Consider the following 13,997-nt stretch of genomic DNA (forward strand, 5'->3'; position numbering starts at 1 on the left):
CACATACAACAATTATGTAATAAATAAAGATTACAAAAAGGGCCTCTCACTTATTATAACAAAGCTACATTAACAGATCTAGATATAGAACCTGTCTACTAATAATAAGAACGTCAGTTTGTCTGATCAGCCGTCACGGCAGCCCACGATCATGCAAGGCCAAATTCGTGATTAGTTACTTCAAAATATTTTGAACGCAAAAAACTTAATCACAAGCATATACATAGCAATCATATATATAATATATGCAGACATGAATATAGCACCATGTATACGTATTAGATTTTAAGAGAATCGATTAAAACAGTAACGTGTTTTGCAATTTTTGTTATCGTTAACTGTATTTTTAATTGTTTCAAAATTGGTTTGGCTTTAAAGCTATCGATTAAGCACAATGCAGATTTATCTTTCAGCCAATAGTTGGTGAAGCAAGCGACATTTGAAAATGTATTTTTATCTGAACACAGGCACACCAAATAAGCTTTCATAGTAGAATCAATCATATAAGCCAAAAAGAAAGATATCATAACAGTTTATTTTTCCTTACATTATTACAAAACCACTTGACTCATTCATATTTCATAAGAGTTGACTGTCTAAATTTTTTCACAAGATATTTGCAAGAAATCCAATAAAGAAGAAAGTTGGCGGCACCATATTTGACGTTAAATAACCATTGAGTGAACGGATCTTATAATATTCGATCAGCAAGGTTATTCACTTCTACTTTTTGGTAACGCTGAACGACCCGTGGTCATAAATTAAGTGAAATGTAATAGTTTGCGGACATAACTTGATGATGACTTTTACTATTTAACAAAGGTAGACAGAGATGGTTGTATTTAAAAGTATACAACATTACCTATATGAAAATGAACGGAATAATATATTGGATGATGATAATGTAGATAAAATAAAGGGATGATGAAATGGAGGTGTATTTATAACTACACTTGATTGGTTTAACGTGTGTTAAAAATAACAAAACAGTAAATTGATGAATCAACAGCAAAAAATTGCCCGATCAAATTGCTTTAATTACATTTTGCAATTATTTGAGATTTCTAAGAAATGTTTGTCATAAAGAAGCAGTTTGTAGCATTGTTATTGACTTTCTTTGATATTGATCTTTACATATTATTAATTAAGTTTTTTTAGATTTAAAAGGAAGCCTAAGTGGAGCAAAAGTAATGGTTGTCAGATGATTCATTTGAAGGATGTAATTTATGAACTTCTTAAAGTATACTTCAAGGAAGTCTGTATAGAACTGTTATGCCATTGACGAAAAATGTGTAGCTTATTTTGCTAAATTGGAGCCAAAGCACTAAACCTTTGTTACTGCTATGCCAAGTGAAAAAAAATATCCATAATTGCTATACAATTTGTGTCAATTACAAAAATAGCTTTTGATAATCAAATAATTGATTATACCCAAACATAGCACTTTGACTCGCCACGAAAATTATTTCCTTCTTTTACCAAAACACCAGTTCAAAAACCTTCGAAACGATCAAGATTGGTTGGTTAAATTGGGACCAATTTGCCTTAATTCCTTTGCAAAAACTCTTCCGCCGTTAATAAGGAAATTATGTTGACAAAAACCGTGTTTAAAATACAAGGCACGGAACAAATGGAACTGTCAAGCACTTTCACTAGAGAATGAATATAAAAATATTTTGTTCGCCGATGCGTGACGCTTGCTTGGTGGTCGGACTGACCAATAAAAATGCAAATCAGCGGAAGTTTTTGTAGTAACATTTACAAGAAATTGCTAGTTTGTCAGCTGTTTTCTGCTCTGCTTTTGTTCTGGACTGTGGTCGGCAACAGTTATCATGCATGCTTTGTTTAAGACAATCCAGGAGTATGTATTTTGTTACCTATTTGGTTCCTTCTTCTAGTAATAGTAATAGGCATCTTTTGTGATTTGACTGTTGTCACTACGTATTGCTTCTACATTTAGTACTACAGCTGGAATTTGTTCGATTTCTCGAAGTTCATTTTCCGATATTATAATCGATTGACATTTAAGTTTCTATGATCGATTTGGATTAGTTCCGATTAACTTTCTATGTTTCTATAATATCTGGTTTCTTTTAATATTTCATGTTTCTACATGAGTTTAAGATGTGGTTTCAAAAGGCTTAGTCATTAGTTATTATAAGAAATTCAGTTCGATTTAACCTCCTGAATGCTTCGTCTAGAAACAGAATAGATCACAGACAAACCGCTAGTCATGATAGATCGTTAAACGGCATTGAACTTTCGATGTGTCGAAAAAATTCAACTTCATATTGCTTATGTCTGAACTTCTCTTTTTTATTTTTATATTATTGTAATGGTTTCTGTTGGTCATTTGAAATGTATTTATGTTCAGAGATTGTGAGCCTTTTAGTTTTCATTTATTTCGCAGTGATTGTAATGTCAGTTTCATCTTGAATTGCTGTTAAATCTAAAATCAGATTATCATCAATTCTTACTTCCTTATTTTTATTTATAACTTTCATTTTAACTATATCAGAAATTATACAAATTTTCTCATCACAACCTATTTTTCCTTTGTTACTTTAAACCTGACCTTGGTCGAACATAACTTGGTGAATGGTCATTGCCAGTGATTATATGTAAAGAAATTGATGACTTAGCATTTCTCTTCATAGTTTGAAGATGTGGTGCCGTATCGTATTTATGCTGTTAACTGTATTATGACCGGGTTTCGAGTTCAAGTTTTCGAACACGATTCATTTGCGTATTAGTAAGCCAGTGAGATGATTATGATTTAATTTGTTGAATATTGTACATTATATCTTGTAAAGTGTCCTAGATTTTATTCAACGTCTCACCTAACATCCCCCGCATTTAAAGTTTCTTTACTTAATTCTATATCATTCAAAGTAACAAATGCATACATACTATCTGTATCTATATCAAAACCCAGTAGCCTTTCCATCACTACGCTCCCTTTCTTTTTTATCCCACAGCCTATTCAACATTCAACCACGGGATCCCATGTACACAATAAGTCAAGCGCCATTGTTGGCGCTTATAGCTACTGACCATGAGACGACTCCCGGTCATTAACCCACCAGGACCTGAGTCCTGCTACCGAATACGTACCGGTTTCGACATCAATAAGTAATTACGGGAGGATGATGCAACAAAAACTGGATTTCGGAACAATTTTGTATAGTGTTATTACCGAAAAAATGTGTAAGTGGTAAAAGTTATGGAGTTGAAGATTTATTATAAGGAGTACAATCTTTAAAAAGAAATATTGTCCAGTTGCTAAAGCCATTAAATAAATGTCGACTATAATTATCTCTTCTTCACATACGATTCTTTCTAAACCACCCAAGCAAGAAATATGTGTCAACTTCCGACAAACACCAGCACATCATAAATACTATTTGAATTATTAGATAAGTTTCAATTTCAATAAAAGTGGGTTAAATAATCGCTCACAAATGGCTTCATTTCAAAATAAACGATTACGCGCAACCATAATGCGTAAACGCCAGTTAGCTTGCTAGTTTTTGCAGTTATATAACACAAAATAATTTCAATTTTCTAACATTGAAATTTATAATTTCGTGAGATCATCTCGATTCTCGATAATTGTGATTAATAGATCGCATCTAATTTTTAAATTAATTTAAGATTTTAAAGATAAACGAAGATATATTTACGATTTTGAACACTTCCTTAAAGCAGACCAAGAAAATAAACTGAAGATGAATAGTGCAATTAATGTGTCTAATGCCAATTCAAGTTCAGTTTTAACTATTCCAAGTACTGGTAGTATACTCGCAAGCAAAAGTTCAATATTTAATCAAGAGGAGTTTGTCCTCTTAAACTTGATGACTGCAGCCCACGCACAAAAGAAATTCAAACATTGTAAGAAGAATTCTTAGAAGCCATAAACCTAGATCCAATCAAAGCAAAAACCTGTAGCTTTAAAAGCAGGTGTGTTAGTTCCTCATCCTGTCATTGCACAAGAACTTTGGAAAGCACGACAATAGGTACCCAAGGTGCGGCCAAAACCGAATTTTCAACAATCGCACGCCCAGTCAACTGTAAACAGTGAAATTCTACCATTGTTAGTCTAAACGATATCCGTATTTCATAACGGGCCAGTATAAATCCATGCAAATTAAATATTAAGTGTAAAAAGACCGAGATTATTAGATATGGTTAAGACGTAATAGTATTGCGAACATGAATTGGTTCACCGAAACTAATGGACGGTGGTTTTGATAATGTAATTGAACCATTGTTTGATAATTCAAATAAATTGGACACAGGTACATTGTACCTGAATATTATTGAAAATATAGACAAAGCCAAGAATCTGTTAAATACAGAATAAACTGTTGATCCATACAGCAAAATAGACATAATCTATAAATCAGCACAATCCATTACTCCGCAAAAACTAGCTCAGAAATCTGAACGAGTTAAACAAAAGACAGTGAATGAATAGGCCCTCAAAGGCAGGTGATGGCGACTGTACCTCAAGGCGACGTAGGCAATCAAGAACAATTTATTAAAGGTATCGGACAATCTTACTCAAGAGCTTCTGATTCCGTATAAGGCTTCGTTAGGAATCCGAAAATAAAAGCAAGGAGTGAGGATTCGCCTCATCGCTCTTTGAGGCGGTCGTTCCGGGAACTGAGAAACAAAATGGGCTGGACATGGCAGGTTGTTTCGAGGAAAAAGATGATAAACGATCTTCGAAACTTATTTTTAAGAAGGAATTTTGCAACAGGTTATGGGAACAAACTGAGGATTGAAATATAATAACGTTTGCAGTTAAATATCAATAACGTTTTCGTTGGTATGAAATCACCTAAGCATATCGAGTCATATGAAGAACTTTGACAAAACATTTAGGTAATGGAGCATCAATTTTATGTACATTTTGTTTATCATCTAATTTATTTTAAACAACATGCACTTTTTGATTTATTATTCTAGCTGACAATAAATCTTTAATCATAGTAAAATGAAAGAGTAATTTTTAGTCTCCCGACAGTACTGCAATTATGTTTAGGTCTGTCTTACTTGACTGATTTAAATACTATATAGTTATGATGCAATAAGTCTTCAAGTTCCTGTTCCGCATCTATAAAAGGTACCCTTTGCATACTAAGTTAATACCAGCCAATGAGCTTTGAATGAAGAATAGCATAAAAACGAATGTATGAGCGTCGGTTGTAAATGTAACTTCCTCTTTAGACCGCTGAGAAAGATTTTTCTCTACAAAGCTTTATACAATGGTCTTATAGCCTTCCTGCCTCCATGAGACAGTAATTTTCATCGTAAAACATGACTTCCCGTGTTTCAATAGAAACCGTTAAAATTTTGACAGATACTAAATCCATGGTTAATGCATAAGAATCCTGTCAGGCTTTTGCATTCAGCCCGTTAGTCAAGAATCCAATTATCACTGTGGCATCTTCGAAGGCAGCATATTTATGCATCGATGGCGTCAGAGTCAAAGTTATTGCTTTTCGGAACCAGTTTGTGGTCGCGCTCACGTTTGCACTAAAGGGCTCCGGGCAAGAGGACAATATCAAGGACAAAAGGTTTACTGAAACCAAGGCCTTTCTTGAATATTCTTTGAATTCAATTAACTGTCTTAGTTCAATTAACTGTCTTTCTATATGTATTTCCTTATCACTCGATTCGTCTTCAACACTGATGACGGATTTTGCTTATTAAAATTCGATTTGATTAATAGCTTCCATTTACATCAGTCAGTCCACACCTGTGTTAACAATAAAAACATTATTCACGTCACATTCAGTCTCCAAAAAGGTTATTTCGGACAGTCGATGATCGAATCGTGACCTTTAAGATCTGGTTGTATTGGTTTATTCTACAACTTTGGTATTAAGTCACCAGACCTCGATGATTTCGAATGTTCGTATTTTTGATTCAACGTCCTTCAATTGGCTGAGTATTTTTAGACCTTCTATATTTATACTTAGATCATCAATAATTTCATAGAATATGCTAATGCAAATAAATTGCATAATATATCTATTTTTTTCCTACTATATTCGTTGTTAAAACAAAGTATGTAATAGTTATTAGCAAGTTGACTGTCACTGCGCAGCTAAACGTGTTGATGAACTCAGGCTTTGTGCGCGAGCGCAGAGCTGTATCCGCAAACGTTTTATTTGTTTTAAACTCTGAATGCTAATCAGATTCTGATGTGGTTTGTTCTGTCGATTACAGTAATACAAACGTAATGAGTTTTGTATGTATAGCCCAGTAATTACGATTTGCAAATTTCATTGACCTTCGGAATAACCAAATGATATTTTGAAAGTGGATACTGCGTTATGAAAGTCGTGTTAACGGAGTAAGTTTCTGACACAGCTTAAAGTACAAAATTATGAGTCATATTTAAGTATTCATCTGGAGTTAAAGTAACAACATTAAAAGGATTTATAAGTCCTGATGATTTCAACATTACTTAGATGACATTTACATCTCATGATAATTTAAAATCTGCTTTTTAATTAGAGTCTAGCATCAAATTGCGTTCAGTAATGGCGTCTAGATGATTTTCTTAACACAAAATGCTATGTTTCAGATATCATTTCAAATCTAGATGGGATCTGATCTCACATTACCCTACATATTATCATTGCAAAGTAATGACTGGTGCTTTCTTGTAATATGTTTCTTATGATATGAAATATTAGTCAGCAAAAATATATTATTTTCCTTGTGTCCTCCTTATGCCTTCCATGTTGAAATATGTATACTGATATACTCGTAGTTTAAATTAGGTTTCAAATCATATGTATTTGATCTATCATCTGCCTAGTCTTTACCATTACCATTTTCCTGTGAAACATTATGTATAAATTCAATACGTTATTTTGTATTCAGGTAAGACCCACGTTATTTTAAAAATCATTTTAACTCAAGTCTGTAGGTCTCACAAAATAAACTTTTAACCCTACAAGCTAAAAACCCAAAAATTCCAATACTCTTAGCCACAGTTTAAAAATAGCTCTCCGTAACTTACATACATATAATATTTAGTTTCACCTTGCATCGAAAGTAACATGACCGGTGTATGAACCCGCTATGCAGTTTCGAAGATACCTTTTTTACTTTTATAATAAGATTATTCAAATTCTCATTTTGATGCGTGAGAGTCGATTCAACCATCTGCATAGATTGTCAACTTCAATTCGTGCGTGACTCTTTCTATAAGCAAATGATATTATAAAGTATGTACGAATGCGTGTTTCTGTATTTCGTTTATAAGTGTTTATGCTGTGTAATTGCAAATTCGAACTGACACGAAATTAATTAAGAGTTTTCATGACCGTGTGTAAGTAGTTTCTATTCTGTCTCAATGATATATTGTATTACCAACTTATGTTTAGTTCTTTTTACAATTCTTATTAGGAATTAAGCATTAATTGAGCATTCCAAATATGAATTCTTAATTTAATGGTATCGATATTTTTTCATCGATTTGTTTATCGTCGTGTCCATATTCCATAGTTGCAATCATCGCTTCAATTAATGTATCATCTTCTAAAACGTCACCATTATATGTCTAAGTACAATTCTGTTGGTATGTGTCATAAGTAACAGTACATAGTGCCAATACATCGTATATTACACTCAATCGATCATTCTAGAGTAATCTGTTGGAGAAACTCTCGGAAACCATTCTTGATTTGTTATAATAGACATAAATGTATTGGATTGCTTTATTGGTTCGTTGGATTGCAAGTCTTTTCAAATGATCTTGTTGGTTTTATTTCTGGAATACCTATTCTGTATATTTTGAATTGAAAATTTTTAGTTATGTATTGCTTTCAGGTCTTTGTATCGTCAGGCACCTCATCGCATATTATGTTTTACAATTCCATGTGTATTTGATTCTATTTTTTCATCATCAACATCTGTCTAATTTAGTTATCTATCTACGGCCTCTTCTCACATATAGAAAGATCGAGTTATGATCACCATACTTGCTGGAAGCGAAGGTATGTAAAATTTTAGTTCCAAGACGTAATCGCAACATTTTCTGTTCGATCTATTTTACATACATTTGAATAACAGAAAGTGAAAAATAGATCATAATTGTTTTGTTTACTACCCAGTTGATAGACACTGACATCTTAATCAATATCCTAATGAGTCATAATATATCTAACTACACTCTAACATGCGATGCAAAAACTAAACGTGAACGTGACGGTGTGAAAAATAGCAAATATCAGAGAAAAATACATACTCATGTTTAATGCAAGAACGAAATTAAATGATAGACGTGTTGAAAATATTATGCGAAGACGCTGGAGTGTTATATAAATCGGTTTCTTTAATGTAAATTCAATTCTTTGCTGAGCTACCAAACAATATACTTAAGTATGAAGAATGCATCGCATCTTAAATTATATAAAATATTAACATTCTAGAAATAAATACACCAAGTATAATACCTATAGAATAGATAATTATGTATCAAACAAAGATAAATTCTGTCTCAGATACAATATTATTTTAAAGAAGATATTTAATTAATATGCCATGACGTAGAACTTATTTAATTATAGAAATTTTCAAAGATCAGTGTTTTATTTGGATCCTTATAGTAATAATATCCATTGTTATAACTGTAGAATTCCAGATTCTTGTAAATATAATTGAGAAGTGCCAGCAAAAATATTTATGAATACCCTAACAAATACGTTATGTTGTTCGATTTTCTATGTAAACAAATATCGTGATTAGTTATGTAGATTTATAATTCATGCATTTTATTAAGGAGCTCGTGCAAAGTCTTAAGTCATTTGTTTTTAAGTTAAATGAATTCATTGTTCGATCAGTCGTGTGTGACAATTAGGACCGATAAACTAAGCTGTTATATTGGCAAGAAATTCTTTTTTGCATGTGATTATTGATAGGAATATTTAAAACATAATTCTCATAGGTACGTCTTACAACCAGTCTTGCCTCGGGGTATCGGGTTGCCCGGGTAACTGGGTTGAGGAGGTTAGATAGGCAGCCGCTCCTTGTAAAACACTGGTACACAGCTGCATCCAGTTAGACTGGATGCTGACCTCAACATTATTTGGAAAAAGGCTAGGCTGATAATAATGATTCCATCTAAGACAACGTCACTGAAAAGTGAATTAGCTGTCTAGAAAAACAAAATTATAAACCGTATGAATACCACAAATAATTAGAACGTAAAATACAGAAAAAACAGCAAACAATCTCCACAGAAATGTTTAAAAGAGAAAGAATGTTTAGAATTCATAAAAACAAAACACTAACAGCGTTTGAATTAAATTAAGACATTCTTCAATTGTAAGCAATTAAAACACATACAGTTATATAATGAGTGAACACTACATTACATAAAGATGGTACTACAATTAGCTCTTAGAGCATACTACCAACCGGAGACGCCATCATAATTTACGCGAAGGAGAGGTCAGGCAGCTGTTATAACTTACTTAAACTTATTAGCTCTTGCAAATAATGACGTACTACCTATTGGGGTTTAATTTATGTGTTTTAATATTTTATTTTCTTTTTGTTGACATAATTTTTTAATGTCTTGTGTGCGACTTTTGGGTGGATAATGCTTTTTCATTCTTTATTTGCTTATGTTGTGCCTATATGTTATAAAAGTTGTCAAACACAATCATCAACTTGACACACACATCTACATACGACCGTGAGCGGCTATTGACAGGCTAACACGGAACGTAATGCGTCTCCAGTTGATTCAATTCTCTTCGACTGGATCCATGAAAGTCTATTTGTGCAGGAAAGAAAGTGCTTGTGTACCTTTCAATGACTCAATGGGATGTGACAATGGACCTTAACAGATTGTTACGTCATTATGACAAAAGACAGTCGACTAGTTTGTCACTATAGACGCTTGGATTATGCGGAACTAATACCGTCTTACCACAAAAACTTTTAAACGTCAGTTTATGCCTTGTCTAAAAAAATGTCAAATTATGACGTTGACATATGGTTCATTTTGCAGCCAAAATTTTATTAGACAAGTGTAAAACAGGGTTTAAAGTTTTTGTAGTAAGGCCCATAGTCTTTATCAATTAATGGCGACAGACTGAAATTGAAAGTATCTTCTAAAAAGAAGTAAAATGTTTGTAAATACATATTCGAATATCTTTACCTCTGCATGATAAAATGACGTTGAAAGGTGTCTTAAAATATATTAAATACCTACAAAATATTATTTTAAGTGTATTAATACAAAATATTTTTTAATATCATCAGTAAATTAATATTTCGACTTATCTATGCATAAAGAATTATATGACAATCATATAACATTTCTAGTTGATTTAATATAACCTTATCTAGTAGAATTATTAAATAATGTATGTCGTTTGATGAGTTGCTAAGCTGTTTTTTTTTTCAATATGATATTAATATTATTTTAAAACATAATACGAGTATATAAACACTTGTTAGAATGTCAGTTTTGCTGTGTTGTGCAAATGTGACCTTTGTTATGAAAGCGATACGGTATGTTGATTAGATTGAATTTTTTGATTCGAGTGCAGGGTCATTCGTTTTGTCACGTTATCTACTGGTGTGATTTTGTGGGCATATTGTATTTAACTAGCTGTTACCACCAGTTTCACACGTGTCCCTTGAGACCTACTTCGCGTACCCAGAAAAAAGTGAGACTAAAATAGTGAAGCTTTCTGTTACTGCAATATTTTGTGGATTGGACCACTATTTCCTGCGATTAATGAGTTCAAGCAAACAAACAAAATATTCAGGCTATATAGAAAATGTAGGCCTTACTAATGACATTATTTTGCTAAGACAGAAAATCTAAATATAGGTAATTTAAATGTTGATAAACGTGGAGTAAAGTTATTCCAAGTTTATATATTCCTGATGTAACTTTAATCCGTGTTTATTAATAAGACCCTACCCGTCTTACCACAAAAACTTTTAAACGTCAGTTTATGCCTTGTCTAAAAAAATGTCAAATTATGACGTTGACATATGGTTCATTTTGCAGCCAAAATTTTATTAGACAAGTGTAAAACAGGGTTTAAAGTTTTTGTAGTAAGGCCCTACATGTCTATCTACTACTTCATTAAATTACAATGTCAACACTTCAGTGACTAGATATCCATCTTTAACTTCACTTATCTTGTCAATACGTCACTTAAAACCAATGCTAATTAAGATTCCCTAGTTACCTAAATCCTTCACTTAAACACAACTTAATGAAGCAAACTTGGCATACACACTGACACCCATACATTTGCTTACCCCCTTTCAATCCAGGTCAGTGGTCGCTATATTCTGCCAGGGCTGCGGGATTGTTCGAAAGAGTTACCGCGGCCCTGGTACATAAAAGGCCTACGACGGAACATGATGGGTTTTAGTCAGTAAGAGCCTGACACTCCCTCACGCTGCTAACCCACAGCGGGAGGAGTCATTCATTTGATAATTTCCCATAATGAAAAACAAGTGTTCGCAATATTTACTGGAACAAATCCAAGATGGCTAATAACATCGTAGTTAATTGTGGCAATTAAGTAGTTATTATAACGTGAAATAGTAACTGTAGTCTGTAGTTAATAATACAAGCCTTCACCTTTGACTGTAGTTTAATAAGTGTCTTTGTTTTGTTATGCGGTTGTTTAATTACTTTTTTTTCGGTATTACAGCTCGCAATGGGAGTATAAACGTCTACTTTATCCCTAGAACTATTGCAATGGCTGGTAACGCACATGTGTCTCTTCTGTTGTGGCGGGTGTGCATGGGCAGCGATAATTGACTAACTTTAAAGCGATCACTATGTATGAAAAATCTAATCACTGCAAAAACTAAATATTTTAATAGCAAATATTCCTTTGCAGGCTTTTTTGAAACGTCACAGCTCCATGCAAGAAACTCCATGGACATAATGCAATGCTTTATACTTTATACGCTTAAATATTGTATACAAAGAGGAACGGACGCATTTTCTTATTTAGAAGAAATCGCATAGCGAAGGAAGGTAAGTAAGTATCTAAATTTAGTTTTTAATAAACTGCGTACTGCGGTTTTGCTGTCTTTGTTTTGTATTTTAAAATACCTATTAAAACCTTTGTTCTACAAGAAATGTTTATCTTCTAAAGGTCAACATGCTTTTAAATAGCTTGTCAATGCAGTTTCGAAATGCATATTGGCCAGTATTATGATTTATACCAATATTGCGTGAGATCCAACGGCTTGCTTATTATAAGCTGAATTTGAATTGAAATGGGAGAAAAAAAAATGCAATCACTTTTATCGTGAATATTGAGTAAACAGAAAGTGTGTTATGAAGAGAAAATTATTAATCCAATCTTATTATTACTCAGAATACCGCGAAATTATTGGCATTTGACGTTCGAAGGGGTAGTCAGACGCCTGAAAGTCTGACAACCAGTCTTAGCAATAGGCATCATATTACATAGGCAACACGTTTTAGTCAGAAAGTCAGTCGCTCCATGTAAAACTGGGACTCGACTGCAATCAGCTACAACGAAAAGGCTAGACAAATGACGATCGCTTGATCGTAGTTATTCTTAGCCTATATTATAGTGTTACTAGCTTTTGCCCGCAACTTCGTTCGCGTGGAATAGTGACTACCAGCAGATTTTTGATTTGACCAATAGATGGCGCTATATGTCCGGAATTTTTTTTTTTTTTTTTTTTGTAATAAAAACTATCCTATGTCCTTTCTCAAGTTTCAAACTATGTCTGTACCAAATTTCACACAAATCGGTTCAGTAGTTCAGGCGTGAAGAAAAGACAGACAGACAGACAGACAGACAGAGTTACTTTCGCATTTATAATATTATTTTGGATGATAAAACGAGACCGCGTTTAATAGTTAAACTTATCTTGCGAAAACTGGACTTGAATTAAAATTACCTATTGTCCTCATAAACAGTGTTACCGCTGATATAATCTAGATTACATGTTCAGAATACTTTGTGTAACTCGAACTAAGTTATCATTATCATCAGCCTTTTTATCGTCCCAGTGTATGATACATGCCTCTTCTCATACAGAGAAGGAATGGGCGTTAATCACCACGCTTACTCAAGACAGATTGGACTTTAAGAAAAACTTTATGACGCATATGCAGCCTTCTTACTGTCTAGAAAGTTTCCTTTCAATAAGTTTTACTACCTCATGTGTAAAATATGGCTAATGATTAATATCTTAATTTTATACTTAATAGCTAATTAATATTAGATAGTTCATTGATGGTTATAATCATTAGATTATATTTTATGTGTAAACTTCAGTGGCCTTACTACAAAAACTTTAACCCCTGTTTTACACTTGTCTAAAAAAAATTTGGCTGCAAAATGAACCATATGTCAACGTCATAATTTGTCATTTTTTTAGACAAGTCTAAAACTGACGTTTAAAAATTTTTGGTGGTAAGACGGCAGATGTTTCAAATTCTTTGCAAGAAGTTGCACTTAAAAGACCATATTCTGTCTACAAACTCTAGGTTAAGTAGGTATGTGTAATAAAAGCTCCTCGGCATATGTATGTTGGTAGGAATTAACTGCCTTTTCTTTTGCAACTCAAAATCAATTTATTTTCAACGTAAGGGTAGGTAAACTAAACCAAGAATAACTTAAACCTCGTTAAACGTCCTTGTAACCATTTTCCTATAGTTCATTAACACGTAAGTTCATCAGGGCATACCCCAACAATCGTCAATCATCCTTCTTCACCCACAGTCGGTTAATGAACGCAATAAGTGATGCGAAACACCGTAAAGCTTTTTTTATTAGCTAGTGAGGTGAAGCGCATACTTATCGATACTCGACTCGTGAGGTCATAACCACATGTAGGTATTAAAACATCACGTTTTGTAGCACTTGGTGATCTCAGACGCATTTTATGTAGTCAGATATTTTATATTGTTAAGTTCAGTATGTAGGTAAATATTTGTTATTTTTTAA

At 33.0% G+C, this 13,997-nt stretch overlaps 1 protein-coding gene across 1 annotated transcript in view; it reads right to left on the reverse strand.

The window, feature by feature from the left end:
* Window positions 1-13,997, reverse strand: part of LOC124635763 (glutaredoxin domain-containing cysteine-rich protein CG31559-like) — a 92,968-nt gene that overhangs the window by 78,523 nt on the left and 448 nt on the right. The gene's annotated exons all lie outside the window — the stretch shown is intronic.

This window comes from Helicoverpa zea, chromosome 13 (assembly GCF_022581195.2).
Source record: "Helicoverpa zea isolate HzStark_Cry1AcR chromosome 13, ilHelZeax1.1, whole genome shotgun sequence".
Taxonomy (NCBI): Eukaryota; Metazoa; Arthropoda; class Insecta; order Lepidoptera; family Noctuidae; genus Helicoverpa; species Helicoverpa zea.